Raw genomic sequence first — 19279 nt, 5'->3', positions numbered from 1 at the left:
GTTGAAGCTTATTTTAAATTCCTCTCAGTAAAGATGTCAGCAAGCCAAAATCCAAGCCTTCAATCAGTCAGTGTCAATGCTTCCTTTTCCAACCATGCCTCATGTTCTTTTCCCAGTCCCTCTGGTATCTGCTCACATTCAGTGACAATAATAGTGTCTGGGGATTCTAGCAAGATGATGTTAGCAGGACAGCTGGGCCTGTTACACTGGTTATTCCTCATAATTACATCCACTCTAATGGCCTCGGTGACAGCGTGTGTTAGTGTGTCGTAGGGTTACAAAGCCCAGAAGCCCAAAGTGTCACTGAAAATGACAAGTGATTGCTACATTTTTGCTAGATCTCGCATAAACAGTTTAAAGTTTACAATGTAGGCATGCAAAAATGGCACCTTCTCAAGTAGACAATGCAATCTGGCAATATTGGGTCAGTTGGCTCAGTAACCCACAATGGAGGTCAACACCTCACCTCCCTTCTTTCTGTTGTTTCATTTGCAGCACACAATGTCACAAATTAAACATGCAAATGGGTGTGAGTGTCAGTGTGTATTAAACCCATGAAGTAATCCTTGTTTCAGCAATTGGCCTTTTCATGCTCTCTTGCATTGTTGCTTTTTGCGAAGACACTTTGCCCACCCTGTTAATTAGTCAGGTGAACCCCAAGAGTTCAAACATTATTTATTCATCGAGTCCTCAGTTCGATCTCATCACTGAACAGTGAGTTAGTGTGTATCAGCGTGTGCTTGTGTGTGCATTTAGGATCAGCGCCAAGAGGATGTAGGGTTCAAAGAGTCAAAGTATTTAATATACAGATACACACACACCCACACAGACTTGAAGGAGCTGACTTTTAGCAAATCAGCAGCTTCAGAGATTAAAACAAAGCAAACTCCCCTTGAATAAATTATAATTTTTCCCTCTATTGCCTCTCAATACACCTACACACGGTTGTCTCTTTTGAAGGAGTTTAAAGGATTCTAGACAGCTAAAGAACAGGTAGTGGAAGATCAAAAGTGGGCAGCTGACATTTTCTTGTGTGCTGAGATTTCTTATAACTGTAGAGCAAATAAGTGTTGGGTGTAATGCATCAAAGTCAAGTGAGTATTGAAAAAGGTAGTGTGCATATCCTTAACTACTGTCTTTTTCAGTACTCACCATCTTGAAAGTAACACTTCTTTTTGTAATTGTAAAAATGCCCAGGTGAGAGCTGTGCAAAGGTCTGGAGCCATTGCATTTGTTTTGCTTTTAAGGGATAATCTTTTGTCTAATATTTGAAAAGGCTATTGATTTATGGTTCTCTGGGATTTTAAAAGGTGTTTCAAGGTTCTCTTTGAATACTGATTGATTATTCTCTCATTTTCACTATTTTTCCTGATATTTTTCACAATTATGCACCACATTGGTTATTTGGAGGTTTTACTTGTATCTTTTTTGCTCATGAAAGATTTTTGTTTGTTCTTCCTCTTTGCTTTCTTGTCATATCACTTCATCACCAATTCTTAAAACTATTTCATACACGCGGGTTGCCATTTTTTTCCCCTCAGTTTCATTTTGTACCCTTTAACAAACAATTTTGAATACAATTTAATTTTTTGTTGTAAGCCTTTTTGAAACTTAACAACTATAACAAATTATGACTTCTTTTCATGCTGGTACATAGTAACAACTGAAGTAGAAAATTTAATTTCCTTCAGTAGAGATTAGAAAATTACTCTAAATTGTTATCTGTCAAAGCAGATACAAAGCATCATTCTGATAAATATTAATGGATGTATTGTTGGCAAAAATGTAAAATGACAACAGGCTCCTCATTGTGCCTGAAATAATGTAATTAAGAACACAAATTCACCAAAACAAGATAGATGTAGTTTGTAGTTCCCATCAGTGTATATGCATACATTACAGATTACTTTCTTAGACTTAGACTTAGACTTAGACTGACTTTATTGTCATTTTGTATGCACAGGGTGTATACAGAATGAAATTTCGTTGCATACGGCTCAGGACAATGTTTTGAGCTTTCAATGTTGTGAGGTTACTCCAGAATAAAATAAAATACAGTATAAAATATGAATATAAATATAAATATAAATATACAATATAAAGTGCAGGAATGACAGTAAAATATAAGTTATTTAGCTCTGTACATGTGCAAGGTATAAAGTGGAGACCAGATTTTAAGTGCAGTCCAGTTAAGAGTTCAGCAGTCTGATGGCAAGTGGGAAAAAGCTGTTTCTGAACTCAGTGATTGCATCCAGCAGATTAAATTGAAATTAATTGGATTGATTTAAATAGACTCAGCTGGATTTTATTAAACCAGAAATGATTTTCTGCAGTTTTCTTCTAGTAAAATTTGTTGGTATGATATATATTGAACTAACAATTAATAAATAAACAAAATTCAATTGAATGTAATAAAAGTCTGTTAATTGCTCTATTTTTGCTTTTTGTATATTTAATGCTAAAAAATTTCTAACTACTGTATTTTGCCACAGCTGCATGATTGAACAGATCTGGTTCAGCTATTGTTGTTCTTATCATAGCCCTGACACTTCTTTTATTCTAAACTCTGCTCAGGTTTTTTTTAGTAACCACTGTGCAAAATTATGACACGGTCACATGAAAGGACTTGACAGAAAATGGGTAAAAAGCTGCCAAACCTAGACAAAAACAACACTGACAAAAATGAATAGGAACCGAAACACTACATGAGAACTGGTAAGCATTTAGAACATTTACACAATATTCTAAATGTGTTATTTACATATATAAGACTTTGTGCAGGTGTGAATATACTTAAATGAATCCTGGTGGTTGATCACATTGCTGATTTCAACTCTATATTATTACTACCAGCTAATTGTTAATTCTGTAGTTCTGAGGCTGAATAAGTATGCACTCATCCAAAGATTACATTACCAGCAATTCACTAACATTTGCAGCTTTTGTGTGCAGGTTTTCTCCAGGAATGGTTGAAATGCTTGTTGAATTTCAGGAGTCTTGTGTGTCAAAAGCACAGAGAAGAAAACAGAAAATGTAAGAGTGACGCTGGTTGAGAAGAGGAATAGAAGAGGAGATGATGAAGGACCTCTGGCAGTATTTCTGAGAGCTCCATCTTCCCCTTAAAGTGTGGTTTCTCTTTGATATATTTTCCTTTTTCCTTGGCAGTCACGTTGACATGACACAAACGCTCGACCTCTGACTTTACAGTAGTTCTCTCTCTGTGGGGAGCCGTTATTTTTAGAAGCTGTCAGCAGCCGCAATTTTTTAGAGAAATTGTTTTACCTGCACTGCTGAGCTTCAAGCTGTGTGTATGGATGATGTTCTTAGAAATGTATGCACTAAACACAATATTTCATGAAGAACATTTTTAGGGCTGAATGATAATTTAACATGACAAAGCAATGTTGGTTTCAGATAAAACCTGCAATTCTTCACTTATCCCCATCAGGGAAGCGTTTACAGTTATTTCTCAATGTAATCACAAGTTAATGCTGTTTACAGAGAAAGTATAATGTCTTAGTTTTTCTGCTTAAGGACATTTCCTGTTAGTTAACCTGTAGGCTCTAGGATTTCTGCTATAAACTAAGGATCAAATGCTTACCTCATCTGTGGCAGTCCAAAGTGAGACCTTTATTTCACCAGGAGGATTTAAATAATTTGTTTTGGTTAAACCTTTTTATTTGAAAATAATCCTATATGATTGCATCACTAATGAAAATACATATTATTTTTAAATCTCAAAGATTTAACAAAAATTACCAAATCATTAAGGGCTTAAAATATACATCAATGTAATCTTCTCTTAAGCTTTGGGAAATGCATTTGATAAAAAGTTAACAGTTAAACTGCAACTTCTCAATTATTTTAACTTTGATCTTAGTAATTAATATTCATAATTTTATATCTGTGACCATTACAGATAAAAAATATATATATATATATTATTTTAAGAAGTTTTACCAAGTGAGGCTACACAGGGGATAAAAGTCTCCAAGCTTTTCTAATGAATAAATTACTTATCAGTTCATATTAAGTTCACGTTTATTCTTGGAGGTTAGTTTGGGAATAGTGGTAACACATTTTCTTTTCTCTGTTTTCCTGTCTTGATCTGGTCATAAATTATAAAACCAGATGTATATTATTTCTAGAATTACAGCTTAAAGCTCTGCCATAAACAACAGCATATTTCGGGCTGTTCGTTGACAGCAAAAGCAAAATGTAAAAAAAAAAAATGGTATTGACCTTTCAAGTTACAAACAGTTGCCTATGTTTGCACGTCCCACAGTTGAAGTTACTTTCATCAGTCATTTGGATGTGTGTTAGTGGCCACCTACTAAAATCAAGTTCCATATCTTACCCTTTTTAGTCTTTCACATTTTTCTACACAAAATATTTGGTAAATAGTTGTTAAATTCTTTAATGTTTGTCATGTTTTGGTTGGTAAAGGCTCTAAGTGCAGAAACAGACTGAGGTAAAATGGGAAAATGCAGAAAATGCTGGTAGAGGAACGTAGATACAGATAAATGCACACTTAAAAATAACTCAGGAACCATTTTGCAAACTTTTTGGCATCCAGACCCTCACTATTCATGGTTTTAAACTGGGCCTGTGGTTCATAAACTGGTTCTGTTGCAAATGCTAAACAAAACTTTGAAACTCTTGATTGTTCTGGATATATGCAACGAAAATTTTGTTTGTTTGGATCCCATAAAAATCCACTCTACACTAAATGACTAAGTAGCGAAAGGAAAGGGTAAGTATAGCTTTTTCAAGTTATTAGTATCAACACCAGAAACATCAATACTTTCAGATTGATACTTTTACTATGTCAAAGTATAGTAAAGTAGCCTCATCTACAGCTATAGCAGTCAAGTCCTCCTGTGTCTACAATGGTCACAGTTACCATAAATATTTCATCACAGCCCTATGAAAGCAGCTGTGGGTTTGCAGCTTGCAGGTGTATTCAGCCTCTGATTGAGCCATAACTCTAAGCCTCCTTTAGTCATTCCCTGGGCTGAGCTACAGCTTTATGTCTGGATGATCACCCACCGTCTAGCAGAGCCAGAGACACTTGGGTTAGACTGGGGTCAGACGTAGGTTTTTTTTTTTCTTTAAAGGATCTGTAGTGAGGATCAAGGAGACTGAATTTCTTCAGCTTTAAATGGTCTGAGAATTTCAGCAGCAGCTGCTGGGTGGGTGGTGAGAGCAGGGCAGTGCTGTGTCCACTTTAGGGTCCATTTACAGAAGTAGACAGTAGAGTGTTTGTCAGGAAGTGCCACAACTTTTAATGACAGTGGGCACATTTATTTCAATAATTTAGTTTAGTTTATTTCAATAATTAAATAAAAAAAATGCATGAATTACTCATATTGTTATACAGATTGACATAGTTCGAGACTTAAATCTAATGCATACACAACATTCAGTTTTCCTGTAGTTTAAAATATTACATGCTACCAATTAATAAGATTTTTAACAAAATAAAACTTACCATATGCATATAATCCTTTGTTGTGGCTTCTTTTATATGAATTATTGCATTGTTGCAGCATAGCATGATCAGCTTGTGGCTCTGCTGAAATTTTAAGGAGACCTGGTGTCTCTCATCGTCCCTCTGTTACTTCATAGATTCTCTTTGGAGGTTATGCCAGGCGAGTTTGTCAGCCAATCAAGAGCAGTGATGGTCATTAAGCTAGCTATTGATCACATTAGCAATGTGGGCAGGTGCCAAGTCCTGCTGGAAAATAAAAAAAACACATCTCCACAAAGTTGGTCAAAAAAAGGAAGCATTGGACACCAAGTAACTTGATTTTTTTTTGGCTCTCCACTTTGTTTCCAGATTTTGGGACCTTGATTTCCAAATTACAAGAATAATTTGACCCATTAAAGCTTTTTCTCCTTAGCCCAGGTCTGGCTGTATGTCTGGTTCAGGAGTCTCTTATCTCAAGGGCTGTAAGAGTTTAGCTTGAATTGGCTTGGCTTCCTTATTCTATCATGGCAACCATCTCTTGTGTAGCTTTTTTTTATACCACAGTTTTTTCTTCCACTCACTTTTAAAAAAATATGTTTGGATACAGGACGTGAATCATTAACCTCTTTAGCAATACCTTGACTTACCCTCCTTTTGTCATTGAGTGTCTACCAGACAGTTACCAACTTAATAGTTTCCCTATGATTGTAGCGTTTGCAATGCCTAAAAATGTACCGGTCTTTATAATTTGTGAGAAATTTTATGTGGTTCTCATTACCTTGCAAGCCATAATCATAAAAAATTGCAGAATAAGTGTGAGATATGACACAAAATTTGCAATAAATTCATATGTGTATTTCACTTAAAATTAATCATTAAAATAATTGAACAGCTCGGTGATATTCAGTTTTTTGTTAGATGGCCCTGTAGTTGCATTTTTACTACCACAGAGATCCAAAGTCTCAGGACTTGAATTGACAGACATGTTTTTCTGTTGAAAATGCAAGTATTCCCAAAGCATAAAGAGATAAAAAAGAAAAACAGAGAAAAAGACAAAGCTGCAGCAGAGGCAAACACACACAACGGTAGAATGCTGCACTCTTTTCAAAACTATTCAGTATCCCAGAATGAAGGTTATTTTTATGGACTAAGAACATTTTCCTTAAATATGTGTCCATAGTCCAGCTTTTTAAAATACAAGTAATTTGTTTTGTGTAAAAGATATAATGAAATAAAAATCCTTTCTGCAATTCTTTGTTCACATCATTCACAAACGGCCTAAAAGTGTTTTATAAGGGCTGTTTTGGGATTTTACTGTAGATGAGATAAACACTGTGGCAGGAATCAAAGCAACTTTTGATGGGAGCCGCCGACTGTTTAAAAAAGGAGCGCGCTTATTTTTGGGATATCCGTCTGTTTGGTCTCTTCATACATCCTCTGGGAGTTCTCTTGTGAGATTAATTTCTCGCCGTCAAGTTCTAGACTCCCTCCTGTCAAACACACGCTTCCGAGCCTATTTATAACCGGACGCCCTCTCACAAACACTAATGAGTCTCTGGGAGACAAATGGATTCAGAGGACACCTTGTAAACCCTCTACTGCTTATTTTGTTCCCCCCAAACACTTTTGCAGCCCCACGGTCTCAATGCCTTTTCTTCCATTTTTTTAGGATTGTTTTCTTTTCTGTGTTCACACCTCATCCTGGCCCACTTTCTCACCAAAATGTATCAATCCCTGCTAACCTCTTTATGCCATCCTCAGATGCCTCTGTAATATTTTGAGACTCTTTGAGTTTGACCACCTATATAGTCATCTTATATCTCTGTCTGTAGCTGTTTTGTCTGTCTGTCTTTCAGATTTCCACCTCTTCTTTCTCTCTGTCTTTGAGTTTCAGCTAGTTGTAAGTCAGTGCTTGTGCTGGCTGGATTAGTGATGGGCCGCTCTGCCAAGTGCTCTGGGGCTCTGGAGCAGAACATTTAACAACTGTCAAATTCGAGTGTCATTCACCCAACAGGTGGCGTGAAGAAAGGAGGAACAATCACAAAAAAGACATTTCCTGATGTCTCTGTTCATATTAAATGCTCGTGTGTTCTCTCTAAGTATCTAAGCCCCTTCAAAGGTGTTCTGCTTGAGCTTCAAAAGCTTACATATTCATTCTGTGTGTGAATTTAATAGGAAAAGTGGCCAAAGAATTTGTTTTGGTAAAATATTGCACTAAGATCCTTAAAATTAAGAAAAAATGAAAAATAATGTTGAATCGACCAGGTAATGTGATAAACTGAAATTTTTTTTCCTTAGTCAGAGATCAAAATCTCTGTGTTCTGAGTTGCTCCTTAATGCAGTATAAAGAGTGCAAAGGTGTAAAAGCAACAAAGCAGGAAATAAGAGCAATTAAGCAGAATTTACTCATTGTTTGTCTGTGTTTATGATCTAAAACACAACCTAACACCTCCACAGCTCCACACAACCCCATGGGAAACTGATGCCTCGTTTAGTTTTATGCGAAAGCCAATTGTACATAGTACATCCATAGTCCATCTTTGGGTGGACTATGACTGCTGTATCTTTAGTCTTCACAGCTGCCTACTGTCATTAGTTTAATACAATGTATGTTAAAAATCAGAGAAAATTGAGGTACCTGAAGTGGGTTATGTTGATGAAAACACATTTCTTATGTGCCACAGCAATCACTTTGACCTCAAAGGCTATTAAGCTACATTAACATTATGAAAAACACATTTCTCTTTTAATGGTCACATTTTTACAATGATATGTTTTAAAGCGACTATGTACTACACACTGTCACGAACATTTTATTAAAGTAGGTAAAAGAAATTAGTCAAACTTTATAGGCAGCAAATGCAGCACCCCAAAACTTCAGTCCTTTATTATTCCATTGGATTAAATATTTATTTTTTTTAACATGTTTGTTAAGTTTCCAAATAATTTTTTCTTTAGATCCATGTGGATTTTCCCCCCTGCCCCTTTTATGGTATTAATTATTTTTCATTTGGCCTGACATGCTTTTATTATTACCTCTATTCAGTAGGTACAGCAGCACTGCATGCCTACTTGGTTGTTGTTTATCACACAAGTGTTGTCAGGGGTTTGTCTCTGTTGTTTTTGTTGTGGGCGCTGCGTTGCGCTCTGAGTGACAGCTTGTTAACATCGAACTCGTCATCTCCTCCTCTTTGTTCGTGCCAACTGGGCCCCCCCACACATCACAGGAGAACCCCACGCCATCTGCAAGCCTGCCACACCCCTTCTTCTTCTCTTTGCACACCCGAATGAGGCGCCTCAAACACACACAGCACCATTGGGACCAGAGACAGAGAAGCAAACAGAGAGCAGAAGAAAGTAGAGAGTCAGCTTATGTTAGTGTACACAAAGATCAATGAATAAGCGATGAATAAATGGAAAAACAGGAGCTCACATATGGCTTGCATTACTTCATGTTAGATTGTAAATGGTACACACATATGGAATATACTCATTTGAGTCAGATATCGTCAAGGGAACTTAGTTATACTGACCTTGGAGAACCTTTTGGGTACATAGTAAGAAGAACAGTCAAACTAAAGAAAATTTACATGTTTTTTTTTAGGAAATGTCTTTTCCGATAATAGCCCTAAAGTAAACTGAAGCAAATGAGAAAATCTATTTATGATACATTTGCTGTAAGTGATTCTCTCCAATTTTTTTCGTGGCATATAGATGGTCACCTACAGAGAAAAAAAGTGAAGTTTTAAGTAGGAGGTTGCATCAAATTATTAACAGTCAGGGCGCACAGGAAAAAGTTATATTTGAAGCTAGAGTTGCTGTTTTGAAGGGAATTGCTCTTTACCGTGCCCTCTGTGACTGGACGAGCAATTACACTAACTCCCCACAAGGGACTGCTGTGTGCCGCTTAACTTCCTATTCCTATACAGATCACACTAAGTATGGCAAAAAGGCTGGTTTCCTTCTCAAATATTAAAGTTTTCACTTCACTTCCAACTTATTTTATATCAACATGTAGTTTCTGATCTCACTGTCCTCAGATGCCATTTTTAATACAGAAGATAAAAGTCTTATTTTGTGGTGAAAGAGCTTAGTTTAATATTACATAAAATGTTCTGAACGACAGCTGAAGGGAAATGCACATCCCTCTCCTTTGATTTTCCAATTTGTCTTTTCCAAAGCCGGTCGACAGCACAGCATGCAGCGTGCACTTTGACAAATGACGATCTGCATCAAAACACAGATCTATGGGTACCGTATTGACGGGACAACTTGTAATCTAAGATGCCCTGCTTGTTTCACATCTGTCACCGACTATGCCTTCGCCACGTGACGCTTGTGCATCCTTTATCTATACTCTTGCTATTTCAATATGTTTGTGTGCATGTGTGTTGGCTGCAAACGGCTTTGTTTAGCAGCTGACTTGTTGCTAAGGCAACGAATCTGCAGCAGGAAGTGATGCCAGTCTTTGCAGAGATAATTGCCAGTGGTTTTAATTGATTCTTTTTTAAGGTCATTTTTTCTTGCTTCTTGCTGTTCCAATTAAAGAAAACCTTGGCAGAGTGGTCCAATTACCTTGTCAAGATAATTTCCATCAATATGGCTTCCATTCTTCTTACAATTTCATAAAAATTTGCACTTTTGTGACAGTAGATGGTGAGCCTTCTGGGTAGAGGACAAGAAATATTGTCTGTCTTAGAGTACAAAGAAGCGAGAAATGTCAAGGAGATTTCTGATCGATTGTTTCTGTAAAATACAACTTTTAGTTTCTTTTGAAGCTCCATCCTGTCACATGCTGGTGTTCCTGCCACCAGCTGAACCCAGCACTAATAGCAACTTAAAATAAAGCTGAATGGCAAGTCGTCAGAATCTACAGTCCATTAACTGTTTTTTAAATGGCAGACATAAAGCCAAGCATTTCAGTTTAATATCAAATCCTACACAGTGGCATTTTCAAATCATACTGCCATGGAGCGAAATCCAGCTAATTGCTAGTATCACTGTCACTGCTTGAACATTCGCTTCTGTTTCACTCGTGCTGCTGAATGTGTCCCATCTCTAACATTACCCGTGTGTTTGGGCACTTCTCCATCATTGCTGCTTGCATCTGTTCTCATCTAATCAGCTCATGCAAGCATTTAATGAATCTCAGCATGCAATTCACCAATTTGATTGAAAACCATTGGCAAAAGCCTCACTAATCTGACAATAAATGTGTGGGTATCTGAGATTACTGGTTAGGTTATTCTGTTGACTATGTTTGGCAGTGAGACTGGCAGCAAGAAGATGCTCAAAGCAGGTCTGCTTTGAGAGAGGCAGCAATTAATATCAATGCCAGAGTCAGCTTAGTAATCCTGCCCTATTAAACAGGTAATCTTAACAGGCAAACGGCTCTATTAGAAGTGAGTCTGACAAGATTTAGTGCAAATTTGCCTGTCATCATTAAACCTCAGGCTCACATCACATAGCAGCAGCACAAATCAGGTTTACAGCCCTCTAAAAAGATATTTTAATAATGATAATCTTGTTAAGAGCATTACTTTGGGTCTGAAATGTCTTCTTATGTTCAAAAACAAACAAAAAAGAGATTATCTTGCATTTCCAATGTGCAATCTATTAAAATCAATCAACTTACAAAATTGCTCACCTCTAAACATTCAGAGAAATAATTTTCTTCTTTTTCTCCCTGGAATTCTAGATTGTGTTTAAGAGTCCATTAGCCATAGCCTTTTATTTTTTATTTTAAGAAATTGCTGGTTAAATGTACAATAATCTCCTACAGTCTCTTACAGACTTTGTGATCTGAGGAGAGAAATGGGAAGATGTTCTAATCTAGCAAAACAAACATTATACAATAGTATTCAATATACAGTAAAAGACAAGGATTCCAAAGTAGTACAATCACCACAACAATTTTCAGTTTATTGGCACTTTAAATTATCCCATTAATTATTCCGTTATCTCTGCACTTTTTCAGTCTTCTTCCAACATATCTTTAGCCTGTGAATGAAGCCAAAAACAGTAGTGATTGTGGGTATCTTTCATTATAACCTAATACAGTTATTTATTTATTTATTTATTTATTTATTTATGTGACATAGTTCAACATTTTTCCGTTTTTCTGAAAGGCAAAAGCTAAAGGCTTATGTGGTAACAGGGCATACTTGATAATCATTCAGCAGATGATAACAAGGATAAGCTACAAATTGTCCTTGCTATGTACCGACAGTTCACAGAGTGTGATATCTAAACATGTTAATAGAAAGTTTAATGGAAGGTACAAGGTCTGTGGAGGTCAAAAGCAGCATTCCTGTCCAGGGGATTTCACTAGACTACTGTCATAGTAGAAGATGTCCTATGTTTTTTATTGTGTGTGTGGGCGTAGGGGCGCGCGTGTGTGTGTGTGTTTGAACAGTTTTTGTTTCCATTGCAATAGCCAGAATACTGTATGGAAAAATACAGATATGTTTGCTTATTCACTGTAGTGATTTTGTGGTATTATCTGTTTTCAGTGGGTCCTGGGTTCAGTTCCCGGCCCAGGGTCTTTCTGCATGGAGTTTGCATGTTCTCCCTGTGCATGCGTGGGTTCTCTCCGGCTTACTCCCACAGTCCAAAAACTTGACTGTTAGGTAAATTGGTCTCTATAAATTCTCCCTAGGTGTGAGTGTGTGTGTGCATGGTTGTTTGTCCGTCTGTCTCTGTGTTGCCCTGCGACAGACTGGCGACCTGTCCAGGGTGTACCCCGCCTCTCGCCCAGAACGTTAGCTGGCACCAGCACCTCCTGATCCCGCTAGGGACAAGGGTGTAAGAAAATGGATGGATCTGTTTTCAGTTTGAATTCAGTCCTTATTGGATCATTTCATCAGAAAACAAGCTTCTTGATTAAGAATGAATAGAAATTAAACCTTTTCTTAATATTTTAACAAATGCTAATACTGTAATTTACTCCATTTACACCAGATGGATGGTGCAACAGGTGATGACATTTCCCTGACTGTAAAGTCTTCCTTTTATGTTTCGTTTTTTTTGCTTCTTTCATCATCGGCTCAGCAGTGCAATGAATCTCGCAGCCTTTTTTTCGTTTTGTCTAAATATCTGTCTGGGTTACTGTTTGATAGGAATACTCTGGAGGGATGTGACAAGTCAACAATTCTATTTTGGGTTTAAAGCGGCACTTGTTGAATTGAAATAATTGAGTGTAAAACTATCAGAAGCATTGTGATCTGCAGCCTGTTATTTTTGTTTCCCCAGTTATGCTGTCACTCTGAACACAAGGGTTCTTCTGCAGCTGGATTGCTGTAAATACTATAAATGTTAAGTTTCTTTAAATGATATAAGCTGCATTCCGAGGCATGAGTTCTTATTTCATATGTGTTTTAATAGCACAGAGATTTCCAAAAACTAATCAACCTAATATTACATAAAAACATTTTTAGAGTTTTTGTGATGACCTAACATTGAGGTGTAACTCTTTTTTTACCCCTCCGGGGGGTCTTTTGTGGGCTCTAGTGTCCCTTATATGACAGTGGGCTGACAGGAAACGGGGAAGGAAGACATGCGGCAAATATCGTCGGGTCCGGGAGTCGAACCCGCGACGGCCGCGTCGAGGACTCAAGGCCTCCAAATATGGGTCGCGCTAACCACTACACCACCACGGCACGCCCAAGGTGTAACTCTTTAAGGTATCTCGGCAAGTGGGAAAAACTCACCGCCCCTATATTTTACAAACATTTATCCACTAGCAACTCTATTACATCTGCTTGTCTCCATATGGGAAGTTACTGAAGGTAGCTTGGGGGCTATAGGGTTTTCCCTGTGAGAGAATTGTATCTGTACTGTTATAATAGAGGTTCCCATGTGTCTTCTGCCCTGATTTAACAACAGGTTGTAATTGAAAGGTGTTCTCACCTGCTACTGCCCAGCTTTTATCACAATTGAAACTGAAACAAATAAGTGTATCTATCGCTCTTCATTTTGTTTCCGTTCTTCCCATCTCTGTCATGTCTCCTTCAGCTGAATAAACGCACATCGGTAGATTTGTGCTACAAATCGCCCCAGAGGTGTTTCAGTTGAACCTCTAGCTAACTGTAACTTTCTGTGGTGGATTTTATTTATTAACAAGTTTGTGGTAAGAGTCACATTTACTGCTGCCTGTCTACACTGTTGACTGGGCAAAGAAATCCATAAGCAGGCAGGGCTTCCTGGTAGGAAAACACTGTAAATAGAGGAGAGCAGGGCGTAAAAAGTTGGATCTGGCATTTTGATTGTGTTTTAAAGATCAAGGGAAAGTACTGGCATCACCATCTATGTAGCTGTCTGTTAGTTTTATGTTAAGGTGCCCGAAGCCTTTTGATTGCCTTGGTTTGTAATTACATCCAACAGCTCACACATGCTTGTTGACCTTCCCGTGATGGCTCACTCTGACTGCCAAGCTTTTCCCTCCTTAACTAGCTTCTCCTGTTGTTACAGGAGAAGTTAATGCTTCTAAGCTTTTTGAGCTGATCTAGGGTGGAAGGTAGTTTGCATACTAATTTATCTTTAATTTTTAATTAAATTTAACCCATAAACTTTTTACTTTAAGTGTTAATCAAAAAAATCTAGCAGGAAAAATTGACAAGGGTAGCAATGTCACATGAAATTATAAGTAAAACAAATAGACCTAACAAACTGGCACCCTATGAAGGGATTTAGAAATATCCTGTAGTAAGCAACATCTGTCCTTGGGTCGTTTCAGAGAGTCACAGAAATTTAGTTCGGAGATGGAACACTTTATACAGAGTTACACAGTATTCCTTGCAGGGGTCATACCATCTATTTATCTAAAAAGTAAAGTAACTGATGGTTTTGGAATCTACATCACATTGACAAACACACTTAATTAAATCTTAGTTAATGACTGACATTTAATGCATGCTGAAGTTGTTTTTTATATTGTAGAACTGTCTTTTTGTGGATTGTATGATTGAAAGTAGCATCTACTCCGACCTCTTCTGTTGCTAAAGTGCTTTGTTCAGCCTTTCTTGTGTTCTTCTAGTAATTTGTTTTAACTGTCCCCTATAGAGCATGTTGCTACGAGTGCCAACCATTTCCAGTTTAACTAATTTCCTTTTCCTTATAGCATTAACAGAAGAGCCTGAGTAGCACTTTGCTGACTTTACTTCCACCGCCATTCTTCTCTGATTCAGTATTCCTGATCCAGTCTCTGTGTCCTGCATGCTCTCTCAGCCAGGAGTCCACAAGGAGCTGGTTTATGCCTTGCAGCAAATCAGTTTCTGTGTCAGAGAGGAGGAGCCTTTCCTCTGTAGCTGTCTGCAAAACAACAGACTTAATGGCTATACCACAAGCTTTACAAAATATAAAACATCGCTTATGGAGAAACATTCAGTGATGATTTGCACCAATCAAAATAAATTCAACAAATTTATTTTAACTGGTTTTGGCTTTTGGCTTGTTTTGTGTTTTGCATGAAACACAAAACAACAAAGAGACAACTGACAACAAAATTTTATTTGCCTTTGGGATTAATAAAGTATTGTAGAATTTGAATTTGAATTTGAAAAGACTATTGATGCTTTTTGTGGTCTTATACTCTCTTTAGTGGGCCTTTTATAAATGTTTCTTTACTTAATAGATAATTTTGATGATGTTCTCTGCAATGGTTTTACAGCTTTTTTGTTAATAAATTTTGATAAAAGATCTAATATTCAAGATTTTTTTGCAGTTGTCTTATTGGTCTTATTGTGTCACATAAGCATTTATATTGTTTGTCTTTCTGTGTATTGATATACATTAAATACATGTTTATATTTAATTTGTTGAATTACATTTGTCCAAGTTAAATAAAAATTAGGATTTTCTTCCACTAAAACATAGCTATCCCTGGGTTAAAACCATTCCACAGCAGCCCTATTGCAAAATATAACATGTCTTGTCTAGGATTGCCTAAGATTTTTCTCTATTACCCCATCAAATTCATCTAGATCCTCTCTCCATGCTAAAGAAAAACATCCCCACAGTATGAGTCTGCTAACACCATATTTGTCATATTAGGGTTGTTGTTTTCAGGATGTTGTGCAGTGTTAGTTTTCCACCACACATTGCTGCTTGTCTGATTAATGATTTTTCCTTGCTTGCTGTTTTATTTTTAAAAGCCATGTCTTAGTGGGTTTGCATTTATGCTGTACTCTTTCATTTTTGGATGATGGATTAATCGGTGTACTGTGTGATGTTCAAATTTTGATTCAAGCTGAAAATTATTCATATATCTGGAATATTCAGGTGTATAATAATACAAAATACTTACCAACGTGTTTCTAATGACTGTAAGTGAAAGTAATATTTTAGAGCTCCCCATCAAGGGTCCAGACTTGAATCTGATCCAGAATCTATGGGGAACGCTAAAGATTAAGGTGACAGCAAGAAGGTTTTCCAATCTCAAAAAGTTGGAGCTCATCACCAAAGATAAATCGTTAAAGAGGTTTGATTGCTGTAATGCCCAGAACAATTCTTCTATGGATTTTTGAGAAGGGTATAAACAAGTTCTGACATATCACTTTTTATTGAAATGTAAATGAAAACATAAATATCTTTTACTGGCCCTTTTAAAATGTTTTATTATGATTTCATTCCAATTATAATATCTCTATTTCCATCACACACTCCTTGGTTGAAAGAAAATTATTTTACAACAAAATCTACCATGTATATAAAATCAATTTTGGGCTTCAATATACATTTTTTTTATAGCTTAAGCCAGCTTTAAGATTATTTGTAACGTCATCTCTGAGCTGTTTGGTGTGTCTCTTGGTCCTCATGATTCTGTTTAACTGTTGCTAGCTAATACACCACTGAGGGCTTCACAGCGTAGTTGTGTTTATACTGAGATTAAAATATGCACAGGTTGCCTCAGTCAACTTTGAAACTGAAGGAAAGCATTTGGAAGTAATGAATCCTTTTCCTTTCACTTCTCAATAATGGGACACTTTTGTTGGCCTATCATAAATTCCTTCTAAAAACTTTGAAGATCGTGTTTGTAATAAAACGAAACAGAAAAGTTAAATAGACATCAATGGTTACATAAACTGTAGACTAGTTAGGTGGCCAGAGGAAGCTGTAATTTCTTCAGACACCTGTGTCGCTAATAGATGTAAGGGATATGTGGCCCCTCTAAAACAATGTTTAGTCATTAGCCTCAGGAGGGATCTGAATGTTTAAAATACCTGTGAAATTAGATTTAACTACTGAACTACTGTATCCAGAGCTGCAGCCTGCAGCTCTCTTATCATGCTCGGAGACATGAAGACTCTTGTACATTCCCCTGCTCATTCTGACCCACTCATACTACACCCTCAAAATATAAAGCTGTGGTTCCTGCTGCTTCCAAATCCATCAAAGCACCCAAAACACTTTCTCTGATTCTCCATACTGCGTAAATCTGCATATAATGAGGGAGAATCCTTGAATCCTGACTTTAAAGTCCTGTTCCCCGTGTAGCCTGACATTGAGGTAGGAAAAAAATGCTTTCTGAGTTAATTGGTTTAAGGTTTGGATTTAGAAAGACTGAATATTCAAATGTATGTTTTGATAATTTCTGTGGGTGTGTTGGCGATTGGTTCGTGTCACAAGCTGGATGCATAAATAACCAACTGAAGGCGGTGCAAACTGGCGACTTAAACCGTGAAAAGGGTGGCTTTGTGAAGAAAAGTCTCTACAAGTTCTATAAAAAAGATCAAACATTTAAACCTATTCACTGCTGAGAGAAGGTTTCATGCAGTTTGTTTTCCACAAGCCAGAAGCAGCAATTACAGTTGAGATGCTAAGTTATTTTTTCTGATCTTGCCGAATCCAACTTTTTCAGATCATAATTTCCCTCGGCCCATTTGTCTTCTAATATCTTTCCGTGCCCAACTCCACTTGCTCTGTTTTAACCAGGTAAAAGCTTTTGATCAGACCCTCGATCATTCCTTGATCTTTAAGTGGAGCTGGGATCTCACTGGCTTGGGTCACTGGTCTTATCAATTTAGATAGCAGGCTCTCTTTTCATTCAGGCACTTCATTATTCAGTGGATCAAAAAAGTGCTGCAACATGTTCTTCGTCTCTGAGTGTCCACATTCATCCAGCGTTAGATCCAGAGTGAAATGCAGATGTTTCTATATTGCATTAAAGCATTTATCTTTTTCACCAACCTTTTTCACATTTATGTTTTAAATTACGCTCCTGTTGCGTTGACCCTCACACATTGTCTTGCCTGTCACCATTGTTGTCTTCCAGCTTATGTAGAAATGTATTCATTGTGAATGTTGAGAATACAAAAAGAATAACTTGTTCCCATTTTCTTTTCTTATATCCCTACCCACACAACTTTTTCTACTTCTGCTGCTTTTAAGATAAGGCTTTGTCATGCAGTGTTGCAGCCCGTTTCTATAGAGTGCAGTTTGAAAAGTTTTTAGGGTAGAAATCAAAACAAGTTTTATAAAGAAATATTCCTTTTTAGCACAACAGAGTTGATTGTGCTGAGTGTTTACAAAGTTGTTATCCCAACCTATATTTTGGCACAAGAGCTTCTTTATTTGCACAGCAATTATTACAGAGCTGTGCAAAAACACGAACTTGATTACAGTTCTTTCAGGCTTTTGTTTTGTAGAAAACAGACATTCTGGATGTGAAACACCTCAACGCTTCTATTGTTGTTATTCTCCCTCAGGCACACTGGCTTAGATAAACTCCTGAAGAGTGAAATGGAACAACAAAACACATAATGGGCTGACTAGTGGGATTTCTCCATTATTGCATTTAAAACATTGGCAGACCTGGCAACTTCAAAAAGACAAACATATTTTAAAAACTCATCACTTGGGTCCTTTGAACAATGTCGTATGTGTTTAGTTTTTTCCATTTTCAAACCTTATTTTTCTTATGATATACACACACCAGTTCAATAAAAATATATGTTAAAATTTATATGAGAAATAATTTGGTTATTGTTAATCTTTTTGATACGCTTGAAAAGTATGCAACATTACAAGCAGACAGTGCTCAAAGTGTGAAGAAAGAGTCAAAGCAATTATTTATTATTATTATTTCTTGATTGAACATTTGCAGAACCTATAGGGGACAAAACAAAATCATAGTATTAGTGTCTTCTCCAGTACTTCCTTTGTCTCCTTTAATGGAGATAAATTCTCACAACAATTATAGAAAGTAGGGGAACAACAGACTGCTAAATACTGTGGCCTCAGCAAGAAAAATCTCACCAAGCAACTAAAACAGTCGACATTCTCCATGCCAATAGATACACTTATACGCCCATGGTTTGGCCCCTTAAGCATAGAGATCAGTGTCCCAACTTGGAAGAACAACACATACCTCCAAGTTATGTATGAGTGTTTCAGGCTGCAGTTCAAATTCAAAATGTATCTTCTATGCTTTCAAAAAGAAGCCCTGGTAACATGTTTGGATTAAGAATATGAGGATGTTGAAGAGCAGAAAGAGGAGGAATTAAAAACAAGAGCAACTATTAACATGCCTTAAAATCATATAAAATCATCTCATATAAACGATTAATCGCAACCCCCCCCCAAAAAAACAGGCTTCTTTTTCTCACCAGTGATCCACTTACTGCAGTCAGGTTTTGAAAACAAATGTAGAATTCTTTTGCAAAGTATTTATTCTGTCTGTACTGTTGAATATTTAATCAGAACTCCTCTCAAACAGTGCATAGTACCTTATGCAGAAACCCTCAATTTTATCATGTAACTGTTAAGTCCTAATCTGAAAGTCCTAATGTCGTTTCCTTCTCCACAGTAAGG

At 36.9% G+C, this 19279-nt stretch overlaps 1 protein-coding gene across 12 annotated transcripts in view; it reads left to right on the top strand.

The window, feature by feature from the left end:
• srcin1a (SRC kinase signaling inhibitor 1a) overlaps positions 1-19279 on the top strand; it is a 113844-nt gene that overhangs the window by 39481 nt on the left and 55084 nt on the right. The window lies entirely within an intron of this gene.

Source organism: Xiphophorus couchianus, chromosome 16, assembly GCF_001444195.1.
Source record: "Xiphophorus couchianus chromosome 16, X_couchianus-1.0, whole genome shotgun sequence".
Classification (NCBI taxonomy): domain Eukaryota; kingdom Metazoa; phylum Chordata; class Actinopteri; order Cyprinodontiformes; family Poeciliidae; genus Xiphophorus; species Xiphophorus couchianus.
Note: the sequence above shows the minus strand (reverse complement) of the source record. Positions and strands in the feature narration are given on the sequence as shown.